General features: G+C 44.0%; 1 long non-coding RNA gene across 3 annotated transcripts in view; it reads right to left on the minus strand.

The window, feature by feature from the left end:
• The window catches only part of LOC112581602, a 121,385-nt gene that overhangs the window by 69,355 nt on the left and 37,972 nt on the right, over positions 1-14,058 (minus strand). The window contains exons 3-5 of one of the 3 annotated variants that reach the window (XR_003106205.2): positions 10,214-10,315; positions 7,112-7,345; positions 5,460-6,008 (exon numbers count right to left, since the gene is read on the minus strand). This is a non-coding gene — a long non-coding RNA (uncharacterized LOC112581602). Of the gene's footprint in view, positions 1-5,459; positions 6,009-6,054; positions 6,406-7,111; positions 7,346-10,213; positions 10,316-14,058 lie in introns of those variants that run through there. The other 2 variants (XR_003106206.2, XR_006547980.1) reach the window with 2 other exon arrangements.

Raw genomic sequence — 14,058 nt, forward strand, 5'->3', positions numbered from 1 at the left:
GAAGCTTTACATTGAACAAAATACACGCACACACACACACATATATATACAATATGACAGCAAGAGGGGCCAACTTTCAAGTCTCTATGTAAACATCACGGCTGACTTTGGAATTCTGGAACTTTTGCTCCCAAAAAACCTTATATTTTATTTTCAAACGGCATCCCCCCTGCCAAGAAGTTACATTTTTTTCCCTTCTTTAAATAAGCAGCAAGGGTAATGGCATGATGAACAAATTTCATTTCTTCTGTTCAGCTTTTTCCAAGCTAAGCACGGCCTCCGTGAGGCCAGATGGCACCAAAGCAATTGCTAGTAAGTCAATACATCTGGCGACATTCCTGAAATGACAAATCTGATGGAGCCACATCCAGCTCCTACACAAAGCCTCTTTTCAGAACATTTTCACTGGTACTTGTCTGCTATAAGCAGAACCTAATGTGTGAAAACAAAATAAAATTGAGCTCTTTCACCGCCCCACGCTGAAGTTTCATTTTCACTGCTTTTATTAATGTGACTCTCCCTGCCCCACTTGCACACCTTGGCCTGAAACCGATGAGCATTCTCCATCTGACATGGCGAGCCTGCTCCACAGCCTCCAAACGCTGACTGGGTTGGCCCTGCTAAGAGTTCAAAGCCGACTACAATGACCCCATTGGTCTTTGCATTGTAAGCTCCAGCTCATTTAGGGAATTATCTGCAGAAAAGGATCCATGTGAGAAGCAAGCTTAGGAAGGAATTGGAACCCACCCCCCATGCCAGTCTTTCACCAGTGGAGTTAGGCCTTGTGCATGACCTCTGACCTTCAGCAAGACAACAATCTGTTATGGAGCTGTTGGCACGACCACAGAAACTGATATAATGAAGGAAAAAAAAAAAGAAGGTCTGCTAGAATCTAGAGGTTTGTAAAGCTTAAAGTCACTTCCTGAAAGTCATTCAGGCAAGTCTGCCCCACTCAACCTATTCTCATCCTCATCCTCAGTGGAGCCTCCACCTAGTATGGAAGCAGTCATCTGGTCTACTTCTTTAACCAATATTTTCTCATAATTCCATTCAAATAAAATTTACTAAGTGCCAACTAGGTGTTAGACTCCAGGGTATAATCATAAGCAAGATAGACATGATTTCTATTCCTAGAAGCTCAGTCTAGTAGGAGACAAATAATCAACAAAAAAGCAAAGGAATATATAGATCATTCCAGTAAGGATAAGAAGTATGATGAAGGAAATAAAACAGATTCAGACACGATTGAGTGACTTTCACTTTCATTTTATATTAATAATAGTGAGAGAGTGACTAAGGCTCCTTCAGGAAGTCCTATGACTCAGACCTAAAGGATAAGAAGGAGCCAGCCATTCATGTGAAGATCTGAGCAGAGCACCTTGTGGGCTGAGCTGTTGGCCCCGAGTGGCACCTTAGGAGGGAATGAGCTTGTTTCAGAGAACAGAGCCAGGAGAGACAGCTAGAAGAGACATCAAAGAGGAACCAAGGTTTTGGTGGCCATGCAAAGGAGTTAGATGTTACTCTAAGTCCGTGGTTCTCAGCAGGAGGCAGTTTTGTCCCCCAGGGACATTTGGTAATGACGGGAGACATTTTTGATTGTCATGGCTGTGGGATAGAGCAAGAGAGGTTGGTGCCACCAGCATCTAGTAGGTGAAGACCAAGAATAGTGCTAAACATCCTACTGTGCACAGGACAGCCCCCACTACAAAAAAGTTATCTGGCCCCAAATGTCAGTAGTACTGACATTCAAAACCCTGTCATAAGGGTAGTAGGAAAAACAATGGAAAGATTCAATGAGAGAAGCTGTGTGATGGTGCAAAAAGAAAATTCTGGAAAGCAAAACGTGATATGAAACTCATCACTGATCACCCTGAAATGTTAACTTGAAGAAGGGAACATGTATTCTCCTTCTGGAAGATAGTCTGTGACATCTTGGTGCCACATTCTGACTCCCCCAGATTCCCCAAGCACAGGGACCACCAAAGACCAAACATCTTGGTGCGGCAGCCAGCTTGGCATCCCTTCATTCCTTGGCCCCATCAGCCAAGTTCCTCTGGAAAATGTGACTTAGCAGATACAGCAGGATACTCTTTAAGTTTACCACCTGGTTCTAGAGATGGACTCAGATGGCCTGGCAAAGTTCATAGGCAGGTGAACTTCCAACTCCCAGAGTTGGAAGGTGAGTTTAAAATTCTGGCCATGGCCAGCCCATCGCTTCCACTTAGTAAAAACTAAGGCAAGAATCACGCTGAAATGTAGTCAACACCAGCAAAGTTCCATTTCCTTTCTTCAAGAATGTCAGATTTAGAACCTTTCAATATCACCAGGACCTATTAATCAACTGAGGTTAGATAATAAATGGCATATCAAGCTATGTGAGTTTCCTTCAATGGCTATTAATTTGCTATCAGATCCTTCCAAGCTATTCCTTATTTCCTCCATCATAAAATATAGAAAACGTCCTTCATGTGCTTGCTGATACATTGCTATGAAACTATTGCTTAATCATTTTTTGTTGAAGTCTTTCACCCACAACTGGATTATAAATTCCTTAAAAGTAGACACTATATCTGCCCGTCTCTGAAATGTTTTCCATCTAGCTGTGCTCTGTAATATCCCCTTTCCTCCAGTTTTTCTGTGAAAAGGTTAAACCCTTTCTACATTTCAGATTTGTTTTAATAAGATGACGCATTTCTCTCTTTGAAGTAAAACACTTCAGGAATTTACTAAAGTGTGAGAGGTATTTAGCATCTGAGCACTTAAATGAAAAACATATTCCCTAGTCATAGCAATTGGAGCCTGAGATTTTGGATCCAGCAAAATTGAAGCTATGGTGTAAAAATACATGGAAATCCATAGACTGCATGAGATGATAAGTGAAGAGGCTATCTGGAAGTCAAAGATGCAAGATTTGTAATGTTTCAGTTCAAATTTTGTTAAATGCATGTTTCCTCGACTCATTTTATCCATTCGTCAAAATACTTAAGTTGGTTTTTGAATGCTACCATGCTCCCAATCCACAGGAGCAAACTGTGACGAATCTATTTTGGAGAACAATTGATCAATACCTAATAAAGTTGAAGATGTGCTTTCTTACACATCCATAGTCCAAGAATCCCACCTCTATAGACAGTCTCGCTCATACACCATGTGCCAAGTACAAGCTCTCACAAGTGGAAACCACCAAACTGTCCCACAGGAGGTACGTGGGTAAATAAACTATGCTTCAGTCATATAATAGAATTCCACTTATCAATTAAAATGAACTAACTAGATTTACATATATCAACATCATTCAGATAAAATTTTAAAACACACAAATATTTGTTGCTTATGGGTATATGCACACATGGTTAAAAACATACACAGATACAAGAATGACATATATCAAACCCAAGAGGTAGAGTTGTGGTCTGAAGGCCCTGAACAATAGTGATAACAGTATTAATACTAAAAGAAAAGAGTGGCATTTACATAATGTGTGGACTGTGAGAGGGTGGATGGGTAAAGTTCTGTACTGCTCTTTCTTTTTAATAGTATCTGAAGCTAGTTTGGAGAAGGCGATGGTACCCCACTCCAGTACTCTTGCCTGGCAAATCCCATGGACAGAGGAGCCTGGTGGGCTGCAGTCCATGGAGTCGCTAAGGGTCAGACACGACTGAGCGACTTCACTTTTACTTTTCACTTTCATGCGTTGGAGAAGAAAATGGCAACCCACTCCAGTGTTCTAGCCTGGAGGATCCCAGGGATGGGCGAGCCTGGTGGGCTGCTGTCTATGGGGTCGCACAGAGCTGGACACGACTGAAGCAACTTAGCAGCAGCAGAAGCTAGTTGGGTAATGTTTGCTTTTGATGTTGGTATAAGAGAGCCTGTTTTGTTGTTTTCTGGGCTCATATATCTTTTGAAAGGAATAATACCGTTTGCGAGTGTTTCAAAGCTCAAACTTAAGCCAAGTTTTAAAAGTTCAGTACTGCTGTTCTACTATCAGGAGCAAAGAGAATTTCTCTGCTAACTATAATTTCTATTTCTCTAGGCACCTCAGCCCCTGACTCTATAAATGATCATAGAATATTGACCCTAGTCTATCACTTCTACCTGAAAGCTAATCTGCTGCTGCTGCTAAGTCACTTCAGTCCTGTCTGACTCTGTGCAACCCCAGAGACAGCAGCCCACCAGGCTTCCCCGTCCCTGGGTTTCTCCAGGCAAGAACACTGGAGTGGGCTGCCATTTCCTTCTCCAAAGCATGAAAGTGAAAAGTGAAAGTGAAGTTGCTCAGTCGAGTCTGACTTACTGACCCCATGGACTGCAGCCTACCAGGCTCCTCTGTCCATGGAATTTGCCAGGCAAGAGTACTGGAGTGGGATGCCATTGCCTTCTCCTGAAAGCTAATCTAGAAAGCCCAATTATCAGTTCATAAGATGCTTAGCCTACAAAACAAGTGATTCATGGGAGAACCCTCTGGTAAAACCTAAAACTTAGACTTCCTTTCAGTTCAGTTCAGTTGCTCAGTCATGTCCGACTCTTTACGACCCCATGAAATGCAGCACACCAGGCCTCCCTGTCCATCACCAACTCCTGGAGCTTACTCAAACTCATGTCCATAGAGTCGGTGATGCCATCCAACCATCTGGTCCTCTGTCAGACTTCCTTTGCTGCTGATGCTGCTGCTAAGTCGCTTCAGTCGTGTCCAACTCTGTGCGACCCCAGAGACAGCAGCCCACCAGGCTCCCCCGTCCCTTGGATTCTCCAGGCAAGCACACTGGAGTGGGTTGCCATTTCCTTCTCCAATGCATGAAAGTGAAAGTGAAGTCGCTCAGTTGTGTCCAACTCTTAGCAACCCCATGGACTGCAGTCCACCAGACTCCTCTGTCCATGGGGTTTTCCAGGCAAGAGTACTGGAGTGGGGTGCCTTTAGTCTTTTTTAAAACCAGACTGAGCAAAAGTCCCTAAAACATGTAGAAATGGGGTCCTGACATAATGGGAAATGGTGACCCTGATAACAATACGAGTGGCAACCTCTGCCTCCGTGAGCCCTTGCGATATCCAGGCCTTGGCCCACACGCTTTGCCTTCAGGAAGCACGTGAGCCACACACCAGGTGGGCAGGTCCTCTAATTATCCCTATTTAAATGGAGGGGAAATTGAGGCATAGAGAGGTTAAGCAGCGTGTCCAGGGTCACACAGCCAGTGTATGTATATTCAGTCCCTAAGTTGTGTCTGACTCTTTGTGACCCCGTGGGCTGCAGCACATCAGGCTTCCCTGTCCTTCACCATCTCCCGGAGTTTGCTCAAACTCAGGTCCACTGAGTCAGTGATGCCATTGAACCACCTCATCCTCCATCACCTCTTTCTCCCTCTGCCCTCAATCTTTCCCAGCATCAGAGTCTTTTCCAATGAGTCAGCTCTTAGCATCAGGTGGCCAAAGTGTTGGAGCTTCAGCATCAGTCCTTCCAATGAATATTCAGGGTTGATTTCCTTTAGGATGAACTGATTTGATCTCTTGGCCATCCAAGGGACTCTCAAGAGTCTTCTCCAACACCACAGGTCGAAAACATCAGTTCTTTGGCGTCCATACAGTGGTAATGGTGGCAAAAACCCTATTGATGATTCTATCAGGTCAGCCATACAGTCGCTACACCCTTCCAATCATCCTGAGCTATAGCTCAATAGGCTAAGCAGTTTGGGGGGTTTTTTCCAGCCTTGCCACATGGCTTGAACCCAGAATACGGCAGTGAAAGCACCAAGTCCTAACCCCTGGACTGCCAGGGGATTCCCTAGGTTAAACTGTTGACTGTGTTCTTTAGGGTTTTATCTATCAGGCTACTGTAGACAGTTGGCTGATATCGAAGGTTTGAGTTCTGAAACACTGCCTCTGACCTGTCTGCCCCGCCAGTGTTTGGAGCGCAGGCTCATTTTCCTCACAACTAGGTACAGACTTGGGTCTGGATCGATACCAGGGTTAGGCTCTGTGGCTCTCAGTCCAGCGTGGGATGAAGGTCAGCTCCAGCCCTGAGCACCAGGAAAGAACAGTCATACAGAAGGAAGGAGTCTCAACTTTTAATCCAGATGATGCTAAATTATCATACAACGTAACCCACGGGGACTGCCCAAATAGTAATCAGGTTACATCCTCCTACTGTGACTCCACATTAGGACAGGGAAACAGACCAAACCCAGGCTGCCCCATGCTTTGGCCTTAAACACAAGAATAGCTACTGTTAATTGGCCCCCTGCCATGTCCCATGCACTGGACTGTCCACACACTTTCCGTCATCTCCCTTCATCAGACAAAAAGATATATTCAAGTGCTAACCCCTGGCACCCATGAATATGACGCTACTTGGAAACCGAGCCTTTGCAGATATAACTAAAGACGCCCAGATGAGATCATCCTGAATTAGTGTCCCTGTAAGAGAGAGGAAAGGGAGATTTGATGCACAGAGACGCGGGGGCGAAGGCCATGAGGAGACGGGAGTGAAGTTGCCAGAAGCCAAGGACTGCCTGGATCCACCAGGAGCGAGGATGGAGGCAGGGAACTGCTTTGCCCTGAGACCCTCTGGCAGGAGCCAACCCTGCCCACCCCTTGACTGGAGACTTCTGGCCTCCAGAACTGGGAGTGAATCCATTTACGTTGTATGAAGCCACTGAATATGTGGTAATACACTATGGCAGCCCTCGGAAACTCATCCTCAACAGGGATGGGGCCCGGCAACTTGGTCAGTTTCATCACGAAGTCCTCCAGACAGCCATTGAAAGAGGGCTCCAGCTCAACAATTGAAGCCCCAGATGGCTCTTAACAAGAATGCCAATAACTGTGCTCTGTAGACTCTCAAAGCCAAGAAGACAATAGGAAGTGTGCACTTCCCAAAGAGCTTGTAATTTCTGCATAAGAGATTTACAATTTGGTATCATTTGGGGCTCTGTTTTCAAGGGCAGACAATGGAGATGGGAGAGTGTGATTTATGAAGCCGTCTGCTAAGATGCATGCCCAGTTCACCCAGATCCCTCATGACATCTCGCTAGACCAAAAGAGTGGGGGGTGATACCATTATTCGTAAGCACTGTGACACATTTTCCTCGTGTCCCATTCTAAAATCTTTGGTCATACTTACTTTTCAGACGCCCGGCAAATCCACATGGCTTAGCATCAGCTTTGTGCTCAACTGTAAGTGATCAAGAAAAAGAAAATGCAAGAGGAATCTAATAGCCATGGTGGGACCACTTGGCCCACTTAGAATTCACTCCGACCAAAACACTTCAAGTCACCCCAAACTCTTTGGGGCCTGAGTCAGCGTCACAATGAAGATTGCCTTTCTCACGTGGAATAAGGGCCTTGTGGGACCAGCCTGCAGAGAAAAGTCAACAGCAATGGTCTCAGCAGTGACTGCGGTCACTTGTCATAACGGCAGAGATTATGCTTTCATAGTCTAAACACTTTTAAAATTAGCGTCTTCTTGACATTTTCTCATACCCTTAATGAGGTGCTGGGTTATTGGAATTCTTAATGACATTCAAGCTACGGACAATGTTTTTGCACCCAAAATAGACTTCGGGTGAGGTCCCTAAATGAGAACTTTGTTATTGAAACATATTTAACTGACATCCCAGAGAAGCAATACTTTTCTCTGAAACCCTGCTTCACTAAAACTAATCCTTCTTCTTTTTTTCCTAATAATTTTTATTGGCTTATTTGTGGCTGTGCTGGGTCTTCATTGCTGTGGGCAGGCTTTTCTCTAGTGGCAGCGAGCAGGGGCTACTCTCTACTTGCAGTGAACAGGCTTCTCATTGTGGTGGCTTCTCTTGTTGCACAGCACGGGCTCTAGAGCTTCAGTAGTCGTGGCTCCCGGACTCTAGTGCACAAGCTCAGTAGTTGTGGTTCACAGGCTTAGATGCCCTGTGGCATACGGCATATTCAAAGACCAGGGGTCTAACCTGTGTCTCCTGCATTGGCTGGCAGATTCTTACCCACTGCCCCACTAGGGAGCCCCAAACTAATTCTTCTATTTCAAGTGTTATAAGAGTCCTCATGTTAAACATGTATGCCCTTATGGGATGCTCTACCTGCATTAGGACACACCTGGAGATTCCCCTTTTCCCCCAGTCATTAGGGGGACATGAAGGTTTCCACACTAATTCTATTTACAGCCCAGGGCACTCTCCTACAGAGCCCTCTCTCATTCCGTTCAAATCTGTGTTGAATCCATCTTCTCACCATCTAGGATCAGCCAGAAGAGGATGGTGGCTATTCTTGATTGCTCTGATGAATGCTGTCAGCAGTGATGGCAACCACTTGACACCTCTGTCCCCGTTCCCACAAAAGTCAAGAGAAAGGAATAGGCTGACTGTGGGATCCAGGGGATCTTCACCTGAACTCACAGGGCCCACAACTAGGATTCCTTGGTGGCTCAGACAGTAAAGAACCTGCCTGCAATACAGGAGACCCAAGTTCTATCCCTGGATTGGGAAGATCCGCTGGAGAAGGAAATAGCAACCCACTCTCTAGTATTCTTGTCTGGGATCCCATGGACAGAGGAGCTTGGCAGGCTGCAGTCCGTGATGGTTGTGAAGGGTCAGACATGAGTGAGTGACATAAATGTGCTATAAACTAGAATGGGAAAAACAGTGCCTCTGTAACTACCCTGACCTCTATCTGAGATTTGGCATTTCCTGTAATTACGAGAGTAGCAACAAACCTTGGTCATCTTAGTAAGATTAGATATCAAAAAAAAAAAAAAAAAATGCTTCCTGGGGACTTCCCTGGTGGTCCAGTGGTTAAGATCCTACCCTTCCAATGCAGGGCGTGCAGGTTCAATCCCTGGTCAGGGAACTAAGATTCCACAGGCTGGGCTGTGCAGCCAAAACAAAACATTTCCTACCCCATCAAAGTGGTTACAAACCTCAAGATTTCATCTCCACTCATCGCTATTGCAAAATTACATTCATGAGTACACCTGCCTCTAGGTCTTGTGATTGACTGTCTTAATATAAGTATATATATTGTGACTTTTAACCTTTTGTGGGTAATTCTACTTTGGTCTACTCAGTTTCCTTTATGGTCCTATGTACTCTGTGTCATGCATTTAAAGCCATTATTCTCAGGCTGCCAAGGGGGTCCAGGGCAGAAAACTAGGTTAAGGATCCCCCTCACCAAACAGACCCTCGACCCAACCTTGGCTGTGCAGGCATCATGTCCCTCCTGGAGTCTCTTCAGCCCCCTGGATCCTCTGAGAAAGACAGCACTTTTCTCTGGCCCACTCCTTTGCTCTCAGACTTGCCCTGTCCCTCTACAGAACCACCTTGTCCAACCAGGAAGACATGGCCACCTTCTTCCCCATCCCCTGACCCCAAAAATGACTCTAGCATTTTGCTCCCTATAGCTTATATTAATGAATCAATATAATTTTTTGTTTTCCAAATATAAAGTGATACCATAACATTGCATATGCTTTTTTTAAAAAATACTCATGGACACTGTTCCCCACTCCCAGAGATTCTGTTACTGCCCTCTGCTCCCTACTAAATTCAGGTCCTTCCAAACCTACCAGCCCTCACCCTCTCACCTCTCCACCCCCACCCTCCCACCTTTCCAGTCCCCACCCTCCCACCTCTCCACCCCCACCCTCCCACCTCTCCACCCCCACCCTCCCACCTTTCCAGTCCCTACCCTCCCACCTCTCCACCCCCACCCTCCCACTTCTCCACCCCCACCCACCCACTGGGGATCAAGCTGCACCCCATGTGTCATAAATACTCCCTGCACAGAGCATCTTTATTCTGCCTCCACTACAGGCCTGCTGAGAGGAATCTCATAACTCCCACTCCCTTGCATCAAAGATTTCACCATTCCGTGTCCTCACTCTACAGCTGCCTCCAGAATAAAACAAAGACAGCTCAGGAAGGCTCACTGCAAAAGGCCCACGGGGTTACCTGCTTCCCATTCTCGCACTTTCCCACAACTGCACCCAGACACCTGATTCAGCATCCTCTATGTCTTGTCCACCTGGATCTCCAGGTCCCCACACACCAGACTCCCATCCCCACTGTTCCCAAAAGACTTCCCCCAGCTCCTTAACTGGAGCTAACCTCAGTTCAGTTCAGTTCAATTGCTCATTCGTGTCTGATTCTTTGCGACCCCATGGACTACAGCACGCCAGGCCTCCCTGTCCGATACCAAGCTCACCTTCCCCCAAATTCCCCTAACCCTTCGGGCATACCTTCCTTTCAGGACCTGGAAAGTCTGCCTGGCTTCTTCCAGCTGAATCACAACCCAGGTCAAATAACTTCTTCCAGCTCCATGCCCCAAACAAAATGTGCATCTGTGAATTCACAAGACAAAGGATGTGAGGTGGGCAGGGAATCCCAGCTGCCAGTGTCAGAGGGAACTTGGGGGAGACACACACGTCTGCTGTCCTCACACGCCTCTTGTCCCGTGGACATCCTCCTTCTCTGGGAATCATTCTAGCACCTAAAGAACTATACTTTTAAACCACAGGCCCAGACACAAGCCAGCTTCTCCAGCAGGAACATAAATGAAAGGGCAGTGCTCTACCCCAGGGCAGCGAAAACACAGCTGAGTTGGACTTGTTGAAATGCCACTGGCTCTAAGGTGTTTTGACTCTACACAGTTAGTCTGTGGACTAACTTTAGAACCGCCCTTATTCTGAGCTATGAGTCTCTCTGTTACTTATTCGTCTCCTCCCCTAGACTTTGGACCCCTAAAGCTCAGGGATGTGCTATCCATCTCTATGCCCCTAGTGGGACTCAGCACCTCGAAAGTACATCACATCGGGTACCTCCAACTGAGCAAAGTCATCCAAGTCTTAAACATTAACCCAGGCCTCATAAACTGTAATAATATTTAACCTATTTTCTCTAAATATAAATATAGACCTCCTAAAAATACTTTCGGGAGATTCCCTGGTGGTCAAGTGTTTGGACTTCATGCTTCCACTGAAGGATGAATGGGTCTGATCCCTGGTCAGGGAACTAAGATCCCACATGCCATGCAGCGAAAGAAAAAAGAAAAAAGAACTTTGGATAACATACGTTCTGATCAACAAAATGATCAATTTTCTAAAATTCCCCAATCTGACATTACATTTTTTTCCCTGTGTTATGATATCAAAAATTACAACCTCTTGGTAAATATACCAATTAACCCACCATTGTTACCTCGTCAGAAGTTTCAAACTTATTTTCAAACTCTCATCTATCTGCCACTTACCTTTAAAACTACGGGTCCTCATTTCTTTCAAGCCTCTGGTCTAAGAGCAAAGTGAACCAAATAACAGTTACAATGAAATATCACTACATTAATTGCAAAAGGAAATGAGTTTTAAACAAAGCAAATGCTGCAGGCAACAAGCTGCCCCTGCTGTGTTCTGAGCATTTCAAAGGACAAAATAGAAAATTGGAAAAGATCAATATCAAGGCAACAGTGATCTGCAACAGTAATAAATAAAGATGTCTTTCAAGGCCCATTAACCACTAATCACATTTTGGATCAAAACTAGCATAACAGCTCCCGGCTGTTTGAAGGGCCTGCCATTGGGCTCATCCTGAAAATGAAATGGGGAGGTCTGACCTGGGTTTGTTTCACGTTGATGAACCCGCCATTGTTTTGGTTGCTGGTTAGGGGGATGGAGAGCTTTGTCCAGGTCCTGACCACCCTCCCTAGGATGGAACTGGAGAGCTCCCTTCCAACCTGTAATTACATAGGGTTTGTAGAGCAGACTTTGCAAAGACAAACAACAGAAAGGAACAGGATGAACGTCATTCCTGCAAAGAGCTTGCTGGCTGTATCAGAATGGATAACGCAGCCGTGTTATACCTTGCTATGGAGTTGGATTTGGGGGACTGGAGCAGTAGCCCCAGGCCTGATGAGCAAGCCTCCCTCAGCTTTTGGAATTAAAAAGAAAACAAACAAACAAATAACAGCAACAACAAAAACAGAGAAAAAAAAAAAAGGTATGGCTCTAGATAAGAAGGGTCCTCCAGACTCAGAGTCAGTCCTAACAACTGAAACTATCCAACAAACACATCCACAAACTTACCCTCTGGAATGGTCTAGACTTACTCCTCAAAGTATGGTCCAAGAAAGGACAGCATCAGCCTCAATAGGGAGCCAGACAGAAAGGCAAAATCTCAGGACTCCCCCTCCCAGACCTACTGAGTCACAATCTGCATGTTGACAAGATTCCTGTGTAATTTGCAGACATATTAGAATTGGAGAAATGTGATACAATACAGTTGTTCTCATCGTAACTGCATATGAGAATCTCCTGGGAAGTTTTTGAAGCAATGGTTTAATATTGTTGTCTAGGCTTCAACCCCAGAGATTCTAGTAAGACTTGGGTAAGATAGAGGTATCAGTTTAAAAAAAAAACAAAACATTTTTTTTTAACACAAAATTGCCTGGAAGATGATAAGTCCAGATAAATGTTTGCTGAATGAGCTGCACGAATGACCCAGTTGAACAATGCACTCACTGAACCACCGAAAGTCTCCTTCTGCCTGGGTTCCTTAAGTGAATGAAGGAGGAATCAGAAAATGAGTAGACAATTGAGAAGGGCTTTAAAGGACAGTGGCTTTCAAGTACTGAGATCAAATTTTCTTGCCTTTTTAAACAAAGAAAAGCTCAACATATATTCTTAGAGTTATAACCCCAAACTTAGCAACTAAAAAAAAAAAAAATTTTTTTAATGTTTCTTAAAAAACATTTTTAAAAAACATTTTTTAAAAAATTCTCTCTGTCTGAAGACACCTAATCTTCCCTTTGTTTCAGTTGCTCACCTGCAGAGGAAAAAAATTTGTTTATCTGTTCTCTAGGAACAAATCTTCATACCAAAAGCTTAACATGCCTTCCGATTCAGGCGACTGTGCTCACTCAGGGCTTAAGGCCAAGCCTTGGAGCCTCTGGGTAAATGGATATCTGTAGACTATAAGGAGGTGCTCCTGGGGCATGCAAAGATGAAACTGATAAAAATTAGTTATCAATAATAGATGTGTGCTTCATGTAGCTGTCTAGACTATTGCTTGAATCCTACAAAACCGGGAATGATGCAACCTATTTTCTGATCAATGGCCTAATCCAGACTGTCGATTTCCAGACTTGGAAACTAGGGTTAATCTTGGTGTAGAAAAAGGCTTCCTACCTAAGAGCCAAACCTAGAGGCAATAAAATAAAAGCTTCAGAGATTTGGATACATAAAGAAAAATTTTTTTAGTTATTTTTGGTGGTTTTTTGTTATGCAAAGTCAACTGACAAATTGGGAGAAAATATTCACAATATATCAATGCATCATAGACGAATAGCAAATATCCTTAATATTATATATAAAGACTTTATAATTGTGGGGCAAAGGAATAAAACCCAATAGGAAAAAAAGAAACAAATGAAGAGACAATTCACAAAAAATGATCTAATAATGACACTTTGATAAATAGATAAAGGCTCAAACTCCCTCATCATTAGAAAAATGGTACTCCTGAGATACCATTTCTCCCCTACCAGACTGGCAACAATTTCAAAATATGACAACATATTCTATAGTTGAGGCCATGGGGAAATTTCTGGCAGGGATGCAAATTGGTGTGACCCTTCTGGAGGGAATGTTGGCAAAACCTAATAAAACTGCATTGCACTTACCTCTATAAAATCGCACTTCTAGAAATCTACCTTGAAGACATGCTTCTAGTAATATAACAATATTTAGCACAAGGCCTTTTTATTGCAGCATCATTTGTAATTCCAAAATATTGAAAGCTATCTAAATGCTTATACACAGGAGAGTAGTTAAATAAACTATAGTATATCCACACACTGGAGTACTGCACAGCTATTTTTTTTAATGAGGAAGATCTCTATATAGACTGGTTTCCAGGACATAAGTGTTAAGTGAAAAAACCAAAGCACAAGACTACTTATAGTATGGTACTCATTGTTTTGAAAATAAGGAAGAGAGTATATATTAGTTTGAGAGAGCTGCTATAACAAAATACCGCAAATTGGGTAGCTTAAATTAATTTTCTTAATTTATTTTTATTTATTTATTTGGCT

The sequence above is a fragment of the Bubalus bubalis genome, chromosome 23 (genome assembly GCF_019923935.1).
Source record: "Bubalus bubalis isolate 160015118507 breed Murrah chromosome 23, NDDB_SH_1, whole genome shotgun sequence".
NCBI classification, from domain to species: Eukaryota; Metazoa; Chordata; class Mammalia; order Artiodactyla; family Bovidae; genus Bubalus; species Bubalus bubalis.